The 23,134-nt window shown below is 45.7% G+C and overlaps 1 protein-coding gene and 1 pseudogene across 2 annotated transcripts in view; both read right to left on the bottom strand.

Moving 5' to 3' along the window:
• Positions 1–23,134, bottom strand: part of LOC311167897 (popy Class I histocompatibility antigen, A-1 alpha chain-like) — a gene marked incomplete at both ends in the record, with an annotated part of 193,204 nt that overhangs the window by 50,100 nt on the left and 119,970 nt on the right. The gene's annotated exons all lie outside the window — the stretch shown is intronic.
• Positions 1–23,134, bottom strand: part of LOC311167649 (class I histocompatibility antigen, Gogo-C*0203 alpha chain-like) — a 158,768-nt pseudogene that overhangs the window by 48,743 nt on the left and 86,891 nt on the right. Inside the window, exons 2-4 of the transcript in view lie at positions 5,843–6,118; positions 5,663–5,724; positions 5,314–5,346 (exon numbers count right to left, since the gene is read on the bottom strand). The product of the transcript in view is annotated as a class I histocompatibility antigen, Gogo-C*0203 alpha chain-like (transcript). The remainder of the gene's footprint in view (positions 1–5,313; positions 5,347–5,662; positions 5,725–5,842; positions 6,119–23,134) is intronic.

Here is a 23,134-nt window from a genome sequence, read left to right as displayed (position 1 = left end):
GAAGATAGATCATGAGTCATGTAGCGTGTACGTGCAGCCTGTGTGTGTGCAGATTCCTGTACTAGGTATGGGCCCATCCTCCCTGGCCCCCTCTCAGAAGGACAGAGCTAAGGTAGCGCACAGGGCACTGTCTATGGTTCTCACCCGTGTGCTCAGTTGCAACCACTCAGGCTCAGGAAACAGCAATGAGGTTTCTTTAACAAACAGGAGAGCAGGGAAATAAAGAGTTTCAAAGGCCTCAGTGGCAGCTGTTCACCGCAGATAGTGTCCATAGCATTCAATAGTCCCAAATTAAGGCTGCCGTGCAAGGTGGTACAGTCCTGTAAGGGAGGGCCTGGAGCTGGTAGCACAGCCATAAGCACTGGGCCAGGATCCAACTCACAGTGGCAGCGGGAGGTGCTCCCAGGAGGTGTTCACCTCTGAGGAGACATCCCAGCAGGCACAGCCACAGTCTGAACACTGGGCGGGACAAGAAGGAGGCAACAGCACCAGGAGGTGGTGCCAGCCAGTCAGCAGCAATGACAGGTCTCAAAGGTGACCTTGCTGCTGTACCCCAGTGGGCAACATGCCCTGGGGTGGTGTGGGGGGGAGAGAGAGCCTCTGCTTCCAGATTGGCTGCCGCCTTTGTCGAAGACACTGACGGTGGTTGGTGGTAAAGTGCCCCCACATACTGTCAACTACTGCCACTCCCGCTGCAGGTTGCAGTGGGCACAGCTGTCAGGGAGGACTGGGCCCTGTCCTCAAGCAGTGGCTTCCTGCAGCCTGCCAGAGCAGGTGGGGTTCCATTCAAACCCAGCTGTGTCCCAAGCTCTCATCCCTAGCCCAGCGAGGTGGCCTCAGCGAAGCTGTCCTGTGGCACCTACTGCAGGGCAGCCTTGGTGCTGCCCAGAAGCAGCTCCTCTGGGGGACAGGGGAGGGGAGCCTAAGCCCTAGGGGCTTCTTTGTTTAACCCTGGCTTGCTCTGGGGGAGGGGCCCTCTGAAGACTGCCTGACCCCTGGCAGGAAACCCCCCTCTGCCACCACTTCTAGAGCTGTGCCCACCAGCTCCCAACTGCACACGCAGGTGCCAGGGCAGGAAACCACCACTGCTGCTGCCAGTGCTTTCAGATTCCTGCTCCCACCTGCTCTGGCAGGCTGCAGGTCTCTGGCTGTGCCCACTGGGATAGCCCCACCAACAAACCCTCATGTCCCACCACTCGGGGCAGGAAAGATCTGGGTAAGCCACAGGGATCTGGAGTCAGTGTCACACACTATACTATTATATACAAACATACACACATTCACATGTATCTATTAATGCCTTTAGTAAATTTTACTTGAGGATTTCTGTTGTAAATTTGTATCAAATGAGTGAGAAATCCATCCAGGAATAGTGACAGGCCCTTCATATCTCTACTTCACAGTCTGAAATGTTGGGTCGCATCCTGACCCCTCTATCTCACACCCCAGATGTTACATTAGGAAATGCTGTAAAGTCCGTCTCTAAATATAGCTAGCTCCAACGACTTCCTATTATTTTCCTGATCACACCCCAAAAAGCTACCAAATTTTCCATCCTAGAATCTGTCCTAGTTTCCGACATTTATCTTCCACCTCTCACCTTCACCTCTTGATTCTGCACAGCAGCCAGACTGAGGCTTCTAAAGAGAAGTTGCACCACATCACTCTGTCCAAAAAGTTCCATTGATAACACATCTTACTCAGAGAAAAGATTATGAAATCCAAACCAAACTTCAGTGACAAGCCTAAATATTTGTCAATTATTTCCTTTTATAGAAAAGGATAGGTTTTTCACTTTGAAACATAGCAAAAGCACAGTTTAGTTAAAAATCCAGCAGCCAAACATACTACTTGGCCATCAAGTTTCCCTTTCTAAATTCACTTATATTCACATAATTCTACGCTTATTACATAATGCTTTTAAAAATAAAAACCATCAGAATCTTTGGTTAAATAATATCACATCTGGACTGAATCATGGTAGTATGGATATTTTTTATAAATTCCAGTTTATTTATTCATCAGTAAAATGTAATATTTGACAATATCGCTAGAGAATAAGCTTCCTGTGTGTAGGGAAATGACAGTGTCATCACACCTGCTATGAAGTGGGTCATTTGCAGTCACTACTAGATTATAACAGAACTGCTCTCATACTGAGGCTTCCCTGTGAACAAAGTACTACAAGCAGTCATTGCCAGACCAGTATGGAACACGGAGCTCACTCCTGACACCAGGCACCACCTGAATCCTGTATTTATGTTTCCGTGTTAGGGTGCTGAGCCTTGGTGCTATTAAGCACAATGAGTTTTTCTTAATGAATGTGGTGGGTTAAAACAAAAGGTCCCCTCAATCATTTACTTTCCCTCCACCTTTTTAAAAAATATTATTATTATTTTTTTTAAAGATTTATTTTATTTATACAAGAATTGGGGTACAGGCCAGATGCATGAGAGAGTGAGAGGATTCACCAAAGACAGAGAGGGGAACAGAAAAGGCAGACTGACGAAATACACTGCTGAGGGGAGCAGCCGGTGAGACAGAAGAGGTCTGCTCGCCATGTGGGTTGCTCCGAGGCCGGTGGGGATCAAATAGGCACTGCAGAGGCTGCGGACAGCTTCACAGCGCTGTGCTCAACCACCTGCAACACCAGGGAGACCCTTAAAAATTATTTATGAGACAATATAAGTTACAGATTCACTGGCCTGAAAGACACAGTCACCTCTTAGGTCACCCTTGGTATTTACGCAAGAGGTTGGTTTCTCTTGGTCTCTCAGCATGACCATCCCTCAGCAGGGCCCTCAATGTGGAGATTCAAGTGCTACCATTGCTATGTCTCCTGGCTGATTATAGATTATTTTCCCTCATTAAAAATATTTAATAAATGGGCAATAATCTCAGCCTTTGTAACCTCTCCATCGAAAAACTATTCATTTTCACCATTTCCTGCTGGCTGCTGTGCTATTCTTCTGTCCCCTTCTTCACATAATAGTGGTCCTTTCCCTTCAAAGGAGGAAGAATTTTTGAATGAAGAAGAGGTGAAGGTGTGTATGGTGAGTTGAGCCATTAATAAATGTCCTTAAGAATTGAAGATACAAAAATCACCATCATGAATGGAAACTGTCCAGATATTGAACAAGATGTACAACCTAAATAAGCCAGCTTGTGGACCATTCACTAATAATGAGTTGAATCCAATCATTCGAAAACTCGCATATGTTGTCTTATAATTTGCTGTATCCTCTCAGCTCCAGCGGGAACAATGAAATGGTGAGAATACTTAATCCATGGTAATGATGTAACAGTAAACAATTTCTTGTGAGATTTGATTCTTTAAAAATTGTGGGTGTTGGGCTTCTCTGGTTGCCTAAGGGTTAACTATAGCACTACCACTGAGAAGGTCCACTGCAACAGCCTGAGTGGGTCCCAGGCCAGGGAGCTGACCCACATGGTGCAGCAGACCTCCTCATCTTGCCCACTACTCCCATTAGCAATGCATTTCAGTATATCTGCCTATTCTGCTCCCCACTCTGTCTCTGGAGAATCCTCTCATGCCTCTGCCCTACACCACTGGCCTTCACCCCAGTTATTCTAAACAAAAATTAAAAAAAAAAAACTTAAAAAATTTGTGGATGTTTCATTAGGGAATTATAGATAAATAATAACTCAGTGTTGCAAAGGAAAAATAAAGGATAAAAGCATCAAAATTTCTTACTATCAGGAGAATAACATTTTGTTGGAAGATATCAGCTTCTGGCCATGTGGGGGATATATAAGTGTTATAAAAAAAGTCATAATCTGCAGCATCAAGTACAAGATCCATCTCAGACCCAGCAAACGGCAGAGGCTGGGGACCCAGTGTTGGTGCAGGTGCAACAAGACAAAATGGGGCACTCAGTCAGCAGCAGTCAGGCTTTGTCATCAAATGAGTTTGATGTCAAACTAGAGAGGGTCTGTCCACCATCCAGCGCTGCTGGGCCAGGAAGCCTGGGCTGGTCTGCAGCCCTGGTCAGCTATAGGCGCAGCCTGATGGGGGTCAAGGGTTAGTTTTCAAGTTTGGCTTAATCTGGCCCTTTGTTTGCTTTCTCTACATTCAGATATAAGTATTTCTCTTTTTCCTTTTGACTTTTCCCTCTTCCATCCATGTTGCCACAGTGGCATGAGTTATGTTTTCTGACCGTGGATGCTACTTCATTACACAGGGACATACATCACCTGTACATGCACATACATGTATACATGTAATCCCAGCTTCTTCTTTATTTGTTACCTGTCTGGGGCATTTAGGTTGTTCCCATAGCTTGGCTACTGTAAATAGTGCTGCAGTGGTGACGGGAGTGCAGGTCTCTTCCCAGGAGAGAATTTATCCTCTGTGAGGAGTTCCTCAGTGTAGAATTGCTGGGTCCAATGGCAGAAACACATTCACTCTTTTTTTTTTTTTTATAAATGAATGGTAATTGTATCTTTTTTAAAAAAAAATATTTATTTATTCATACAAGCACTGGGTACAGTCAGAAGCGCGGGAGGGTGAGAGAATTCACCAGAGCCAGAGCGGGGAGCAGAGCAGGCAGAGTGATGAAGTACACTGCTGAGGGGAGCAGCGGGTGGCAGGAGAGGTCTGCGCGCCATGCGGGACCCTCTTCCGGTAGCCAGGGAGCAGCCAGGGATCGAACCGGTGGTCAGAGGCTGGGGGCAGCTTCGCAACCCAGCGCTGAGCCACTGCGCCACCCGGGAGGCCCACATTCACTCTTTTAAGAAACCTCAATACTGTTTCCATAAGGGCTGGCTCAGTCTATATCCAAACACAATGCAGGACTGTCCCCTTTTTTCCACATCCTTGCCAGCACTTGAGTTTCTGGTCTTTTGGTTATGGGCCATTCTTGCAGGTGTGATGTGGTTTAAACTATGGGAACATAAAGCCAGAAAATGTGGGCAAAAAGAAATCCTGTAACACTCAGGCCAACACAGCCTGTCTCACACTTTGAAAGAAAATAATCATGAAGAAATTCAGGTGAACTACCTGAGTGTTAACATTATCAATGGTCCACTGCATTCTCAAGATGTCCTCCTGAAAGCATCCCCATCACCTAGTCCCAGAATCTCTGCCTCAACCCCCAGCCCCACTGCAGTCTTCCAGGGTCTCACCTATGAGATACACTTAAAAGTGCTGGGACTGTGGCTGCCTGGGCGAGAACACAACAAAACTTGGTCAGAGATGAGACCACAGGAGGGATTGATGAGAGTGACTACCCCATGGGCTTCATCTACACTGTCCCCAGGGGCTCAGGGATCAAACCCCTGATCCACACTTACCTGGAGCCAGAGTGTAGCTTCTTCCTTCTTCACCTGTGGGAAGAAGCATCATGTGAGACCAGGGAGCAGTCAGGTCAGAAGTTCTAAAGGAATCTTCTAATCCTAGACCACTGTGAATAAAGACCCAGGTCAGGACTGGGAAAAATGAAGAAAGGAGGTGAGGGGGCAACTTGGCCAAATGCCCTCTGGGCAACACACGTGTGTGGATGGTACTTCCCATTAACCAGGCAGGGCAAGTTCTCCCTGGGACATGAAAGTCCCCAGTGGACAAGATTCCCCCACTCCCTTCCCTACCTGAGTGCTTCTTCCTCCACATCACAGCTGCAGCCACCGCAGCTCCAGTGAGCACAGCTCCAAGGACTGGGCCAGCAATGATGGCCACGTTGGGGTTGAAGGACTGAGGAGGGGGCACTGGGAGGGAAGGGAAGAGGAGGCTGAGCCCCAGGCCTCATCCTGCCCCTCTGAAGTTCTCCAGAAGGGCTCCTGATTCCTCTGAACAGAAGCTGAGTGCCCATGACCCCCTCCTCACCCCATCTCAGGACTTGGAGCTCCTCCAACCCCTCATGCTGCACATGGCATGTGTATCTCTGCTCCTCTCCAGGAGGCACCACCACAGCTGCCCACTTCTGGAAGTTTCCATCACCCCCAGGCCTGGTCTCCACCAGCTCTGTGTCTTGAGTCAGGTTCTCCCCATCTCGCTGCCAGGAGAGGGTGATGTCCGCAGGGTAGAAGCCCAGGGCCCAGCACTTCAGGGTGACCTCATGGTCAGAGGTGAGATGGAGGGTCACTTGTGCCTTTGGGGGATCTGGGAAGGGTCAAAAAACTCACATTTTGGGCTTTTCTTTCCTGGACACTAAAGTAGCCTCACTGACCACCCTCCTCAGAAGGAACATGACAATTGGTTTGGAGGGAAGAAGCACAAAACCCAGAAACCAGCTTGGTCTGGGGAATCTGGGATAAACAGGTGAGAGCCCAGGGTAGGAACATACAGGTCTCTAAGGAGAACACAGACTTTTGCTCCTGACCTGGTTGGAGGGTGAATGACACAGAAAGGCAGAAGTCAGACCCAAAAATGTTCTTAGATCAAAAACAAGGCCTTGAAAGAAACACTCATGGTTCCCAGGATGGCTGCTGGGTCAAAAGGATCCAGGGAGAGTTATTTCAGGATGGCCTCCCCTCCCTCAGGAGAGACTGGATTCCTTAACCATCCAGAAAAGTGGTGTCTTCTGGGCGAGTCTCTCTCTAGCACAGAACATGACACCCAGGGGGACTCTCCCTCTCTGCCCAGAAAGCAGCTGCTGTTCTGCCTATTATTCCATTTTCTCTGTAGTGCTCTAGGAGGGAGTGGGGTCTGAGGCCTTGTGGCCCCTGTTACCTGTGCGCTGCAGCACCTCCTTCCCCATCTCCAGGAGTCTGAGGAGCCATGGGAAGCACCTGCTCTGCACACTGTCCCTGACTTGCTTGGCCCTGCCCGCCGCCTCCCACGCGCGCTGGGTGATCTGAGCCCCCGAGTCCGCGGGGGTCCAGGAGCGCAGGTCCTCGCTCAGGGAGATGAAATCCGCGCCGTCGTAGGCGAACTTCTCATACCCGCCGAGGAGGTTCCCGTGGGGCCCCACTTCACAGCCACACATTTTCTGGAGAGTGTGAGACCCTGAGACCCCACCCGCAGTGGTCAGCGCAGAGGTCACCATGAAGTCACCCCGCCCTCTCACCCTGAATAACCCTAAACTGAAAATGAAAGGGCAGACAGGAGAGTCTCTTCCCGGGGGAGGGGCCTGGCAGATCCACCAGCCTCGAGGGGTCAGTGGACCCTGAGACTCGGGACACCCCGGCCTTATGGTGGGAATGGGGGTGTGACCTGACCCTGGCCCCGCTCCGCGAAGCTCACCGTCCTCGCTCTGGTTGTAGCGGCCGCGCAGGTCCCTCAGGAGAGTTTCGAACCACTGTGCGTTGTATCTTTGCCTCTGAGTCTCCTCGTCCAGGTCCTCCTGCCCCACCTGCCCCGCCCAGGGCGCCCACAGCTCCACACTCTGGCCTGGAGAGTCGCTGTCGAACCGCCCGAACTGCGTGTCGTCCACATAGCCCACGGCCAGGTAGTGGGGCTCCCCGAGGCCGGGCCGGGACATCGCGGTGTGGAAAATCCTCAGGGAGTTGGAACCTGCGGCAGGGGACCGGCCCAGACTCAGGGGGGCCAGAGCACTTAGGGGAGGCGGGAGGGACAGAAGGAGCCAGAACACAAGGGGCTTGAAGGGGTACAAGAGGTTGGGGAGGAGATGAGCCTTTCCTGGGGTCCTGCACCTGCAGTGGGCTCATGGCTCCTCCCTCCTGGAACAACAGTGTCCAGCTGGACACGCACTCACCCTCCGGGGTCTCCATTAGGGCCAGGGGCCCCCAGAGCAGCAGCAGGAGGGGGAGGGGCACCACACTCCATCCAGGGTCCTGGGGAGAATGAGTTCAGCAGGGTCATTGGAGACTTTGTAACTGGTGCAGCCATGATACTATTATCTTCCCTGGACACCCCCCAGGAAATGGGGAGAGAGAATGGGGTGAGTGTGGGGTCATCAAGGCTGCACCACCCCACAGAGCCTGTGAGAGGGAGACATGATGCTGTGACAGTGTGACATCCACAGACAGGGGAGGCTCCAAATTCCCTTCCCCACCTTAGGAGGGAGTGGATTTGGGCTGGGAGAGGCAGCAGCCTGGAGGAATGAAGAAAATAGAAGTATTTTCAGATAATTGTGAATATTGATACTAAATTAAAACTGTACAGGTGGTAGTTTCTCAAAGGTTATTTTGAGAGTGAAACCTGAAATAACATCACGGAATATTTCCTTACATTCTCTTACATTTCCATAGTCCTCTGGTATGGCTTTTTTTTTTTTAAGGTGATGCATTGTTTCACTAAGTTACATAAATCTTTAGTGCTGATTAAACTAAAGTCAAATTATCAAAAAATGTTTTATTTTTTAATTCCAAATTTCAAAAGAAAAACTCGTACTGTAAATTGACAAGTAGTGATGCACTCAATTTTTCATAATTCTGGATTTCTCTGAGAGCTTATATTGTATCTATCACACAAAATTACTGTCATTTGCCAATTGTTGATTTTCTTCAAGAAACATTCATTCAGGCCTCCCCGGTGGCGCAGCGGTTGAGTGCTGGGTTGTGAAGCTCCCTGCGGCCTCTGCGGTGCCGGTTCGATCCCCGGCTAGTCCCTGGCCACAGGAGGAGGGTCCCACATGGTGCGCAGACCTCTTCTGCTGCCCGCTGCTCCCCTCAGCAGTGTACTTCAGCCCTTCTGCCTGCTCTGCTCCCCGCTCTGGCTCTGGTGAATTCTCTCACCCTCCCGCGCTTCTGACTGTACCCAGTGCTTGTATAAACAAAACAAACAAACAAACAAATAAAAAATACATGCCTCTTTAAAAAAAATAAAATAAAATAAAAAGAAACATTCATTCATTTTGAGGAAAGTGTCTGCTAATCAATCCAATTTATATCACCTTAGTTTTTGTCATTCATCCCTTCAGGTAAGATTGGTATTGCTCACAAACAAAAAGATTCTAATTCATCTCATACAAATATTTTGCTCAGCACACAGTGCTTGGGAAAGCCACACAAGTGCTCTGTGTGTCCTTCCAGCCCAGCACACCACATATTTTAAAATGTGTAGTTGAGGATGATGTAATAATGAAGATAACTTTTAATACTTTTTCCAGTACATTTTCAAGTAAAACTGGCTTTCATTTTTATTTCTGAAGGTAAGTGCTGATGAAGAATTACTACTTCTGCAGTGGTATTATAAGTGCCACTCTTACTAAATTTTACCTCAGCAAATACCAAAAGAGTGATAAGACAAATGGCGTCTAAGTGATGTTTTGAAAACAGTTTTATGTCATGGATCCCATGAAAGGTTCTGGGTGACTTCAAGGGCTCCACAGACCACACTTTGAGAAAAGGTTTTCTCAGTGAACCAGGGAGCATCTCTCAAGTGTTCTCTGCCTTTGCCTCCTCTTCACTTCCCAGCATCTCTCTCTCTGGCTGGCTCCTGCCTTCCCAAGCTGCCTCCCCTGCAGATACAATGGGGAGTAGAGAGAGGACCCAGGAGATGTGGAGCTTGCACTGTCATGAGAGATGGTCACTGAGTAAAGGTAACAAGGACACGTGTAAACCCCACCTAAGCCCTGTGCTGGGAGAGAGGAGCGTATTTATTGTGAAAGCAGAGAAGCAGGAGTGCTAACAGGTTGGACCACTATTATCAATGGTATGAAGAGATGTAAAAAAAAAAATTATTAAAAACAAATTAAGTATAAGGAAAACAGATTTTATCTCTTCCCACATCTGTCACTTTCGCCCCGACACATGTTTTCTGGTCCCATAGAACCAGCCTGTCTGCTCTTCCCTCAGCATCCCACCACGACCTGCCCCAGGACTCAGCCAAATTGAGGAGGCCTGTAGCTTAATCTACCTCCTGGTCCTTCCTGGCCCCATCCTCATGCTCGCCTGCTCTTCCCCTCATTTATTATGCTCTGAAGTACAGGCATCCCCAAGATGTTCAGAAAGGTGTCCCCAAGACAGGCCACTTTGGCATGTGAATTATTTCCATCTGAGCTTTATCAGGGGTTCATGTTAAGAAACGTTTACTATTCCCGCGCCACTGATCTGGGCTACAGCCCGCGTCCTGGAACTGAGGGCTTTGGAACTGAGACCCGGGGCACGAAATTAGGGGGAGACTGCGGAGGCACATCCTGAGTGAGCAGGAACAAGGCGCCCAGGCAGGGGAGCAGGATTCAAAAGGCGCCATTCCCGCGCCACTGATCTGGGCTACAGCCCGCGTCCTGGAACTGAGGGCTTTGGATCTGAGACCCGGGGCACGAAATTAGGGGCGTGGGTTCCCCACGACGGTGGGGCACAAGGCAGACACAGCACCCCAAAGCCGTTGAGGTGTACCCTACCATCCCCGCTCTGCTCCCTGTCCCACGGGGTGGAAAATCAGCTCCCCAAGGGCTCTAGGAGAGATCTCTGGCGCCACCTAGCGACTTGACCCCAGCACAGGCTACTGAAGGAGCTAGTGGCCAGCTGGGGAGTTAGCCCACACCGGGCCCCTTCCGAACAAGTAGTCTGAGCCCACAGGGAGAGCGAGCACCCACAGCCGGGGCAGACCAGGTGCGCAGAAGAGTGTGCCTGAGACCAGAAACGCAGGGAGTGTGTCCCACATCACAATTTTAGAACAGGGACATTTCTTCAGTAAAGACTACCTGCAGAAGGCTTCCTCAGGAGCCAGAGGTGAGCGGGGGAAGTTCGCCCACGCCAGACCCCCTCTGGCCTGCAGTCCAAGCCCAGAGGGGAGCAGGAACCCACCGCCGGGGCAGACCAGGCGCACAGGGGAGTGTGTCCCTACATCGGCATTTTAGAACAGGGACCTTTCTCCAGTAAAGACTGCTTGAAACTGACAGATGACTCCTGGAAGAACCAGAGGGGAACAGAGAAGCCCACCCAAGATGCCGGCCAGTCCCAACAACACAGTGTCCCAACGCATACGGCAAATTAGAAAACAGACAGTAGGGAGGAGAAGAACCACACGCAACCTAGCAACTCTCCAGAGAAAAAGCACACCACAAAAAGAAAGCCAGCCCCCAGATTGCAAAGACAATAACTTGGAAGAATTTCTGAGCCTTCCAGAAAGAGAATTTAAAATTGCCGTGATTAAAAAACTAACAGAAGTCATAAAGGAAAACAATGATAAGGGAAAAATAATCAACGATCAGAAGAACGCAATTGAGTCCCTAGAGAGGGAAAACAACGGTCAGAAGAAAGAAATTGAGTCCCTAAAGAGGGAAGTAAAAGAAATGCAGGAGATCAAAGAATTAATGGAAGAACTAAAGAATTCCGGGAAAAGCAATGAAAGCAGAATAGATGAAATGGAAGAACGAATAAGTAATCTTGAAGACACAGAAATAAAAAGAACCAAAACAGAAAAGGAAAGAGAAGTACGAAGGAAAAAGAACGAAGAAAGACTTCGGGAACTATCTGACTCCATGAGGAAAGGAAATATAAGAGTTATAGGAATACCAGAAGGAGAGGAGAGAGATGTAGGAACAGAGAAAATATTCAAAGAGATAATTGAAGAGAACTTCCCAAATGTGAAGAAGGACCTGAAAATTGATATACAAGAAGCAAGAAGAACACCAAACTTCCACGACGAAAGGAAAAATACAGCAAGACACATAATAGTAAAGCTCCCAAGAATCCAGGACAAGGAAAAAATAATGAAGCTGGCAAGAGGGAAGAAACAGATAACATTCAAAGGAAAACCAATCAGGCTGACATCAGACTTCTCCGAAGAAACACTACGGGCAAGGAGAGAGTGGAGGGACATAGTCAACAGACTCCAAGAAAACAGATGCCAACCAAGAATACTCTATCCCGCAAAGCTCTCCTTCCTCTTTGAAGAAAGAATATGGACCTTCCCAGACAAACAGAAACTTCGGAATTTCATTGCAAATAAACCCCCACTCCAAAAAATACTACAAGGAGTCCTAAAGCCAGAACCTCAGAGGGACGAATAACAATGAAAGAAGGCCAAAAAAAAAAAAAGTTATTAAAAGAATAAATAAATAAAATCAAAGGAAAGACAAACACAATGGCAAATACAGATGTTAACATATCAATAATAACTCTAAATGTAAATGGACTAAACTCTTCAATAAAAAGACACAGAGTTGCAGCCTGGATTAAGAAACAAAACCCAACCTTTTGCTGTCTCCAGGAAACACATTTAGCTACAAAAGATAAAAATAGGCTCAAAGTTAAAGGATGGAAAACAATCCTACAAGCAAATGGACTAAAAAAGAAAGCAGGAACAGCTATACTTATATCAGATAAAACAGATTTCAAACTCAAAAAGATAAAAAGAGACCCCAATGGTCACTACATTATGATCAAGGGGACAATACTTCAAGAAGAAATAACACTCATTAACATATACTCACCAAACGAAGGAGCACCAAAATATATTAGACAACTGTTGTCCTCTCTGAAAACAGACATCAGAGAAAACACATACGTAGTGGGAGACTTCAACACACCACTATCAACAATGGATAGATCAACAAGACAAAAAATAAGTAAAGAAACTAAAGCTCTAAATAAGGACCTAGAGCAATTGGGCTTAACAGACATCTATAGAACACTAAACCCCAAAAAAACGGAGTACACATTTTTCTCAAGCGCACACGGATCATTCTCCAGGATCGATCACATACTGGGGCACAAGACAAACATCAACAGATACACCAAGATTGAAATCATATCAACCATCTTTTCTGACCATGAAGGCATCAAACTAGAAATAAACCATAAAAAGAAGGCAAGGAACTTTCCTACCTCATGGAGATTAAAAACCACACTACTGGAAGACCATTGGACTAATGAGGAGATCAAAGATGAAATTAAAAAATTTTTTGAATTGAACGACAAGGGGGACACCAATATCCTAAATGTATGGGATGCAGCAAAAGCAGTAATAAGAGGAAAATATATAGCAATAGAAGCTCACATCAAGAAACAAGAAAGAACGCAAAGAAACAACCTAATCTCGAAGCTCAAAGATCTAGAAAAAGAACAACAAAAAAACCCCAAAACCAGTAGAAGAAAAGAAATAATAAAAACCAAAGCAGAAATAAATGAAATTGAAACTAAAAAAACAATCCAAAAGATCAATGAAACCAAGAGCTGGTTCTTTGAAAAAATCAATAAAATAGACAAACCCCTAGCCAGGCTCACAAAGGAAAAAAGGGAGAAAGCACAAATAAACAGGATCATCAATGAAAGAGGAGAAATCACAACGGACACAGCAGAAATCAAAAGAATAATCAGTAACTACTATGAACAGTTATATGGAAACAAGTTCAACAATCTAGAGGAGATGGACAAATTCCTACAACTCTACAATCACCCAAAGCTAGATAAAGAAGAAATAGAACACCTAAACAGACCAATTACAATTAGCGAAATTGAAATGGTAATAAAAAACCTCCCCAAAAACAAAAGCCCAGGACCTAATGGATTTACAAATGAATTCTACCAAACATTCAGAGACGAATTAGTGCCTATCCTTCACAAACTCTTCCAAAAAATTGAGAAGGAAGGGACAATACCAAACACGTTTTATGAAGCCAACATTACACTAATACCAAAACCGAACAAGGACAACACAAAAAAGGAAAACTACAGGCCAATCTCCCTAATGAACACTGATGCAAAAATCCTCAATAAAATTTTAGCTATCAGAATCCAACAATGTATCCATAAGATAATTCACCACGACCAAGTTGGATTCATTCCAGGGGCACAAGGATGGTTTAACATCCGAAAATCAATCAACGTTATCCAACACATCAACAAAAAGAAATATAAAAACCATATGATAATATCAATAGATGCTGAGAAAGCTTTTGACAAAGTGCAACACCCATTCATGATAAAAGCCCTTGAAATTCTTGGGATACAAGGAACATACCTCAACATCATAAAAGCCATCTATGACAAGCCAACAGCCAGTATCATTCTCAATGGTGAAAAGCTGAAAGCAATTCCATTAAGATCTGGAACAAGACAAGGATGTCCACTCTCACCATTGCTTTTCAATATAATACTGGAAGTCCTAGCCAGGGCAATAAGACAAGAGAAAGACATCCAAGGAATCCAAATAGGAAAAGAAGAAGTCAAACTATCACTATTTGCAGACGATATGATATTATATATAGAGAACCCCAAAAACTCCACAGAAAAGCTAATTCAACTCATCAATCAGTTCAGTAAAGTGGCAGGATACAAAATCAACACGCAAAAGTCAGTAGCCTTCCTATACACAAACAATAAATCTGAAGAAGAAGAAATCAAAAAGACCATCCCTTTTGTTATTGAAACAAAAAAAATCAAATATTTGGGAATAAATCTAACAAAAGAGGTAAAGGACCTATACAAAGAAAACTATAAAACACTGTTAAAAGAAATAGAAGAAGACACAAAGAAATGGAGAGACATCCCCTGCTCATGGATTGGAAGAATAAACATTATTAAAATGGCCATCCTTCCAAAAGCAATATACAGATTCAATGCTATTCCAATCAAAATTTCAATGTCATTCTTCAAAGAAATAGAACAATTATTGATGAAATTCATATGGAATCACAAAAAACCCCGAATAGCCAAAGCTCTCCTGAAAAAAAAAGAAGGGAATGGAGGCATCACACTCCCAGACTTCAAACTATACTACAAAGCCATAATCATCAAAACTGCATGGTATTGGAACAAGAACAGACATACAGACCAATGGAATCGAATAGAAAATCCAGAAATAAACCCACAGATTTATGGTCAACTAATCTTTGACAAAGGAGCAAAGAATATGCATTGGAGCAAAGAAAGTTTGTTCAATAAATGGTGCTGGGAAAACTGGGTCGCTACATGCAAAAGAATGAAGCTTGACGACCACCTCACACCATACACAAAAATCAACTCAAAATGGATTAAAGAACTAGACATAAGACCTGAAACCATAAAATATATAGAAGGAAATATAGGCGAAACACTACGTGATTTGCACATCAAAGACATCTTTACAGACACATCACCCAAAGCAGTGATAGTGAAGGCAAAGATAAACAGCTGGGACTACATCAAATTGAAGAGCTTTTGCACAGCAAAAGAGACAATAACAAAAACAAAGAGAAACCCCACCAACTGGGAGAACATTTTTGCACCCAACACTAATGATAAAGGACTGATCACAAAAATCTGCAAAGAGCTGATGAGACTCAACAACAACAAAGAAAATAATCCAGTCAAAAAATGGGCAGAAGAGCTAAAAAGAAACTTCTCTGAAGAGGAAATGCAAATGGCCAACAGGCATATGAAAAAATGTTCAACATCACTTGTCATCAGGGAAATGCAAATCAAAACTACCATGAGATACCATCTTACACCAGTGAGAATGGCACATATTAAAAAAACTAGCAACAACAAATGTTGGCGAGGGTGTGGAGAAAAAGGAACTCTTCTGCACTGTTGGTGGGAGTGCAAACTGGTCCAACCACTGTGGAAAGCTGTGTGGAGATTTCTGGACCTACTAAACATAGAGCTTCCATATGATCCAGCAATTCCACTCCTAGGTATTTACCCAAAGGACACAGAAACATCAATTCCAAAGAACACCTGCACCCCTATGTTTATAGCAGCACTGTTTACAATAGCTAAGCTCTGGAAACAACCCAAATGCCCAAAAATAGATGACTGGATCAAGAAGATGTGGTACATATATACCATGGAATATTACTCAGCATTCAAAAAAGATAAACACATGCAATTTGCAGCAACATGGATGGCGCTGGAAGGGATCATGCTCAGCGAAATAAGCCAAAAAGAAAAAGAAAAATACCGGATGGTCTCACTCATAGCAGGAATCTAGAAAACTTAAATAAGGGACCAGGAAAATGAATAACTATAAGATAGTGAAAATCAAAATCAACAAAAAACTATGAACCAGAGACACTTTTAGGGGGGCGGGAGGGGAGGGATTGGGGTCAGAATGGGGGGGCTGCAATTGTATGGGGAATATAACAATAAAATTTATTAAAAAAAAAAAAAAAAAAAAAGAAACGTTTACTACTTTATAACTACCTAATATGAAAATTGGTGGTCTTACCCCAAAATGGGGTTATTACTAGAAATTAGTTTTGTATCCGAGAAATCTACCTATATGTCAGGGCAAACATAATTGTAGAACATCTGGTCTTCATCATATGAGCCACCCTGTCCTTGCCATGGGATCCCCTTCGCTCTCCTGGAGGTCCCAGGCCCTACTCACTCCTTAGCTCAGGAGACACACCCCCCTTTCCTGCAGGGATTTCAGACACTCATTTAAATGTAGATTCCTTATGCATATATAGATAAATTTGGTTATTTTCTACTACTAAAAAAAAAAGAAGAAAATATTTTGTGAAATTTCATGTGCTCAGAATAAGAGTTCTTGAAAATTAGAGATTTGATCATAGAAATGAATAAATCAGAAGATGAACTGGCACTGGCCATGCTACTCATGTCGTCTCACAAAGGTCCAGGCATGGGGCAAATTCCTGAAGTCAGGAATCTCCTTAGCTGACTCCTGCTAGATTCTTCTCATTTGTTTATGGGTGGCTTCTATTGAATGTGGCAATTGTTAAAATATGCATTTAGAAGTAAATCTGCAAATGCTATATGACCAAATACTAAATAACTAATTGGACAACAGTGGCACTGCGTGATGCAAACAGTACATTCTCAAATGATGAATAAACTTCTGCCTGAAGGCAGTGATTCAGAATTTGGTTTCATTGTAACAAGTGATATGCTACACTTAAAATCTTTTGGGAACTAAAGGTTGTAAACATTCCCAGCCAAGTCTTTGATGTAGAATTGTAGTCTTTAAAGACAGAGACCATCTGGAGAGGAGTTTTGAGTTAGAGGTAGCAGTTAAAGTTGGAAACAGCAGTTAGTTGACAAGATAATCAGGGAAGTAACAGGTGAAAATATAGCCTTGAGAAAGTAAAAGGAGTTTCCCTTTTTTTTTTCCTTTTGAAGCTTGTGGTTAGATAAGGGTGGCACCAGGATTCTTACGTGGCACCAGGATTCTTTGGGTTTTTTAATTTTTTTACTACTTTTATTAAATTAGAATAGATTAGTTATAGGAATAAGACATTTTTTGATTTTAGCAGTAATTGGACTTAATTACCAATATATAAGGTGATTATTGTTGTGCCCAAGATCAGCAGACTTGGAGAGCATAGCCTCCAAGAATCCAAAGACAGCCGATGCAAACACAAGAGGGAGTTTATTACAGACTTGAGTCTGGGCTCACGGCACCTACCTACACAGTGGCAGATAGTGAGAGCCCCAAACAGAGGAAGCAGGGGTCTTAAATAGGGTCACAAGCAGGCACGAATTTTGAAAGAAGCTGGCAATTACTCATTGGCTACTACAAAGGCATTTTGACGCATGCAGTTACAGTTTCAAACTGATTGGACGGTTAGAGATGCTGTCCCATTTATGGATAGGACTGCCCTCATTGGCGACTGGTATGTTCTGCTTTTTCGTCACCAAGTGGAGTGAGGGTTGTGACTACTGAAACTATCTCCGGAATGTGGCTGTACAAGGACTAACATAGCAAGGTGGAGGATATACAAAATGGCGAAACCTCGGCTAAGCTTGGTTCCACAATTATGTTTGTTAATGTTTAAGATTTAGGAATTTTATAAATTTTGATTAATTAGTAATTTAGCAGTTACAAAGGAATTAGGTTTTAGTCATATAAGTTTTTGTTGTTTAGCTGTTTTTTAGCATTAACAGAATGATTACTGGGCAGTGGAAAATAAAATGATTGTTAGTGGACATTTTTTGTGGTAATTGTATTCACATTTAGAACTCAGTGAAATGGCTATTATCACCTCAGCAAGGGGTCAAAGGTCCCCAGGCCGGTTTGGCTATGCTGGGAGCCATGCTACTCATGTCCTCTGACAAGTGTCTGGGCATGGGGCAGATTCCTGAAAAGTCAGGAATCTCATTAGCTGACTCCTGCTAGTTTCTTCTCATTTGTTTATGGCTAGTTTCTACCATTATTAAAATATGCATTTAAAAGTAAAATTGCAAATGCTGCTTGATCAATTACTGAATAACCAATTTGATGGCAAATGGCACTGAATGATACAAACATTACATTTTTTATAAAATTAGTAATTCTCTGCCAAAAGGCAACATTCGGCCTTCCATTAACAAGTGAAAAAACTTCTGGGAACAAAAAGCTGTAAACATCCCTTGGCCAAGTCTCTGATATGAATATGTGGTCTTTTGAGGCAAGGACTAAATGGAGAAGGAAATTCTTTTAATTTAAAGTTAAAGATAGCAGCTGAGTGGCAGACACAAGCCCTGCTCCAAGTTTAAGAAAATTCCTAATAAGCCAGGAAGTGCCATAGCTAGCTCCTGCTAAATTCTTCCTGTTTGTTTAGGGCTGATTTCCCTGGAGGTGACAATTGGTATGGTAGCTGTTAGAGTATACATTAAAGAATAAGTCAATAGGGCTTCCCCTGGTGGCACAGCAGTTGATCCCCTACCAACAGTGAGGGTCCCACATGGCATGCAGACCTCTCCTGCCATGCCCACTGCTCCCCTCAGGAGTGTATTTCGTCGGTCTGCCTGTTCTGTTCCCTGGTCTGGCTCTGGTGAATTCTCTCACCCTCCCACACTTCTGATTGTACCCAATGCTTATATAAATAAATCTTTTTTTTTTTTTTAAAGAATAAGTCAATAACAATTTTGTGACTGGTCTAACTAATAACCATGGCAGCACAAATAATGCACTTGGAAATAGTCAATGTTACAACTACTGATATGTCACGTATTAACCATTCTGGGAACCAAAAGCTATAACCATCTCTGGCCCTGCCTCTGATAAAATGTTTTTAGTTCCTTAAAACAATAATCAGCAATCTTACAGAAAAAGGAATTTTCCCTTGATTTTTTTTTTTTTTAGATTTTTTTTTTTTTAAGATTTATTTATATAAGCACTGGGTACAGTCAGAAGCGCAGGAGGGTGAGAGAATTCACCAGAGCCAGAGCAGGGAGCAGAGCAGGCAGAAGGACCGAAGTACACTGCTGAGGGGGGCAGCGGGCAGCAGGAGAGGTCTGCATGCCATGTGGGATCCTCACCGGTGGTCAGGGAGCAGCCGGGAATCAAACCAGTGCTGCAGAGGCTGCAGGCAGCAGGAGAGGTCTGCATGCCATGTGGGATCCTCACCGGTGGTCAGGGAGCAGCCGGGAATCAAACCAGTGCTGCAGAGGCTGCAGGCAGCTTCACAACCCAGTGCTCAACCGCTGTGCCACTGGGGAGGCCCATTTTTCCCTTGATCTTAAAGTTAGATATGGAAACCAGGCTGATGAGATAAGTATAGGAGTAATAGGTAGAAAAACTCTTGTGTTAGATTAGGAAAATTCCTCCCTTAATTGAGAGATTGGGGCTAGGGAAAAGTCAATGCATCTTCCTTCCCCTAGATAACTTCCTGTCCTTTGTTTCCCCTAGCCCTTAGTTAATCATTCTCTATGGCAAACATAGAAATGTTGGTTTCAGTCACATAAGCTTTTTGTTAGCAATAAAGTGACTTTTTAAGGTAAATGACTACTCTAAGAACACTTTTGTTTAGCAACTGTGCCTTCTTTAAAACAAAGAATAATAAATGTCATGGCCTCTGCAGGAGGGCTGTTCTTGAGAAAGATGTGATGGTTGTTATCTTCCTGCCTTAATGCATATGCTTATGAACTCACAGTTTGCTTGAAATGTACAAATAAAAGGGCTGCTGAGACCCTCAGCAGAATGATGTCTGCACCCTGATCAAGTGTCTGTGTCTCATCACTCCCCCTCCCCATCATTCCACATCTGTGCCAATGCTCCCCCATCCTTCAGGAACCCCTGACACCCAGGCTGCTGTGGTTGGCTCCAGGCATGGCCGGTTTTAAAAAAAATGCCTGGGTTGTTAGTCCTTTTTTTACTTGAAAGCGCTTGCTTATGTACTCTCAAGGCTTGCTTGCTCAAGATGTATAAATAAAGAACTGCTGAGACCCTAGGCAGGAGACACTGCACCCTGATCAAGTGTCTGTGTCTCCTCACTCCCCCTACCCCTCATCCCCTCAAGTGGAGATGCTGTCTTTTCCTGCAGGGACCCTGACAAGACAGTTTGCTGGAGCTGGCTTCAGGCAGATGAACTGAAATATTAAAGTCTCACTTCCACTAAATAACGTAAATGGAAAAGAAATGACAAGCAGAGAGAAGACCTACAAGAAAGTGAGTCTATGGACTAGGAGATTCCAAGTAGTTAATAATACAGGTGTCTAGGGCCTCCCAGGTGGCATGGCAGGTTGAGTGCAGTGCTGTGAAGCTGTCCGCAGTCTCTGCAGTCCGGGTTCAATTCCTGGCCGGCCAGGGTGATACCCACATGGCACGGCAGACTTCTGTCTCGCCCGCTGCTCCCCTCAGCAGTGTTTTCTGTCTGTCTGTCTGTTCTGCTCCCTGCTCTGTCTCTGGTGAATTTTCTTACCCTCACACACCTCTGGCCTATACCCCTGTACTTACATAAATAAATCTTTAAAAAAAAAAATACAAGTGTCTTAAAGAATGGAAAGTGGAAATGATGAAAAAAATTCAAGAAAATCCCTGAGCACTCACAGATAAAATGTGCATGCTGGGTGTCCTACCCAGTTCCTCCTACAGAGGATGAGCAGCCCCATACCATGACCCACCCCAGGGACTTTCAGAAAGAGGCTGAAGAAGGACAGACCTTGGGACCCTCAAGAGACAACTCAGGCCTGGAGGCCAGAAGACCCTGGAGCCAGGCCTGCCCAGTGCTCAGGGGAATCCAGCCCAGAGTCTGTGTCAGGCCCAGGTGACGGAGGTGCTGGAGGCACAGACATTCACTTCAGCTGTGTGTGGTCTCAGGGGTTACTGTCCACGTCCCTCCTCTAGTGGGCAAAGGACACTAATGGGCAAAGGGGAAACAAAGGTGATGGACACAGAGAACAAGACACAGGAAAATCAACCACATGGGAACAGGGACAGGAGAGAGGCCAAGGGTGAGGTGGTGGATCTGGGCCTTCAGCCCCACCCAGGTGAGCAGGCCCCATGCCCCGGGAGGCAGGACTGAGGCTGTGGGACAGGGGTCTGCCTAGGATGAAGTGGGCAGAATAGCTGGTGTGTGTGATATTATAAGCACGAGGCCGGGGCAGCGATATGGCAGAGGGAGGAACTTGAATCTGTAGCCACCTGCATTCAGGCAACCCGCATCCGGGGAGCTGGCTCTACCCGCTTTGCACTGTGCCTGATAAGCAGCCATGAAAGAACAACAATCTGCAAGAGAGAACATCTTTGAAATGCAACCTCACTCCACCTCCCACCAAGGCCAGACTCCTCCTATAAAAGATTACCCTCATCCCCTGAGAGGCACAACTTCTCTGACCTCTGTGGGGGTCAGTGAACTTTACTGGGGCACAATAAACTTTTTGCCTGTGAGAAATTTAGCCTGGTTTTCCTTTTCTTTACCGTACCAACCCTTTCATCTTGGTGCTGAACCCGGGGAAAGCTGCGTCCCCTGGCGCTGAGGCCACTTTCCCGTCCCAAGGACCTCTCCTCTACATTGCAGATGCCTCACATCCACCACCGACCTTGATTCCTGGGGTAAGTCATCAGTCTGACTCTCCTTCCTAGGAGGCCCTCGCCTCTGGCTATCTGGCTCCTCTCCTGACTCCTTGTTTGGTTGGCTGTCTTGAAACCGTGGGCCCACGTCAGCAGACTCCCTGTTATACCTAGACCTGGATTTGGGGACGCCCATCCAGACTAGGTGCCCGGTTTAAGGCAACAGGTGAGTGGTGGAGACATGGCCCTTATCTGTCTGTCTCCTGTCCTATAGACAACAACCGAGAGGTGGAGACATCCCCCTCACTTGTTTGCCCCCTGCCTGTTGGCCAGAACCTAATCTTGGACGCTTCAGTCCTGGGTCCTGGGTCCTGGGTCTATGCCCCCTGTAGGCCAGGTCAGGCTCATGGGACTCTGCGTCCTGACACTGTGCCCCCTGTTGGTTGGGAAAAGGAGCTGGGTTAGCCATGGGGTCTGCAAATTCTAAGCCTGAACCGGCCACCCCTCTGGGATGCCTTCTCTCAAACCTCGATTCGCTGGGGCTTAGGCCAGATATGCGCCTCAGCGCCAATTGGAGAGTGGCTCTCACTGGCCGATATACGGCACCTTCAATTTCTTGGTCCTTACCGACCTTAACAACTTCTGTCACCACAATGGAAAATGGTCAGAGATCCCTTATATCCAGGCTTGCTTTCTCTTGCACTGCTGTCCCTCCCTCCTAAAAAGCTGCCACACTTTCCAAGTCCTCCTTGCCCGAGACTCCTCTTACTCTTCTCCCTCCAGTAACCCCAGCCAGGACAAACAAAAACTGCCCTCTCCGGACCCCCTTTCAGCATTTTCTGATCCTCTAGATTCTCTGTCCTCACCTCCCTCAGCTCCCCAGAGACCCTGCCTTACCCGGAACCTGCTTCAGCCCACCCTCCCTCCATGGCCCCCAACCAATCCAGCCCCCCTCCTTCACCTCCTCCTAGTCGCCACACCTGCTCTCATGATCTTCTCTTCTTTGCCCCCTTAGGGAAGTGGCAGGGACTGAGGGAGTAGTTAGGGTCCATGTTCCTTCATCTCTGTCTGATCTCTCTCAAATCGGAAAGCATCTTGGCTCTTTCACTAATGACCCCACTAGCTACATCAAAGAGTTTCATTATCTTACCCAAGCCTATGACCTGACGTGGCATGATGTACATGTTATCCTCTCTTCCAACCTGACCTATCACGAAAAGGAACGTGTTTACCAGTCTGCTCCAGACCATGCAGATCAGGTCCACTTGATCGATGCAGCCATGCTCCCCAGCCCAGAAGCAGTTCCCCTCCAACAGCCGGGTGGGACTACCAGACTGACACTGACGCGGGCCGCCAAGGCAGGGCTCACCGAGACCATTTTATTACCTGTCTCCTGGCTGGTATCCAAGAGGTGGCACACAAGGCGGTAAATTTTGATAAGCTTAGGGAGATCACCCAGTCTGCCTCAGAAAACCCAGCAGCCTTTCTTAGCCGCCTTACTGAGGCCCTTCAGCAGAACACTAGGTTAGATCCTGATTCACCTGGAGGTGCCACAGTCCTGGCTACTCATTTCATATCCCAGTCAGCCCCGTATACCAGAAAAAAGTT

Source organism: Talpa europaea (genome assembly GCF_964194135.1).
Source record: "Talpa europaea genome assembly, chromosome: 2".
Classification (NCBI taxonomy): domain Eukaryota; kingdom Metazoa; phylum Chordata; class Mammalia; order Eulipotyphla; family Talpidae; genus Talpa; species Talpa europaea.
Note: the sequence above shows the minus strand (reverse complement) of the source record. Positions and strands in the feature narration are given on the sequence as shown.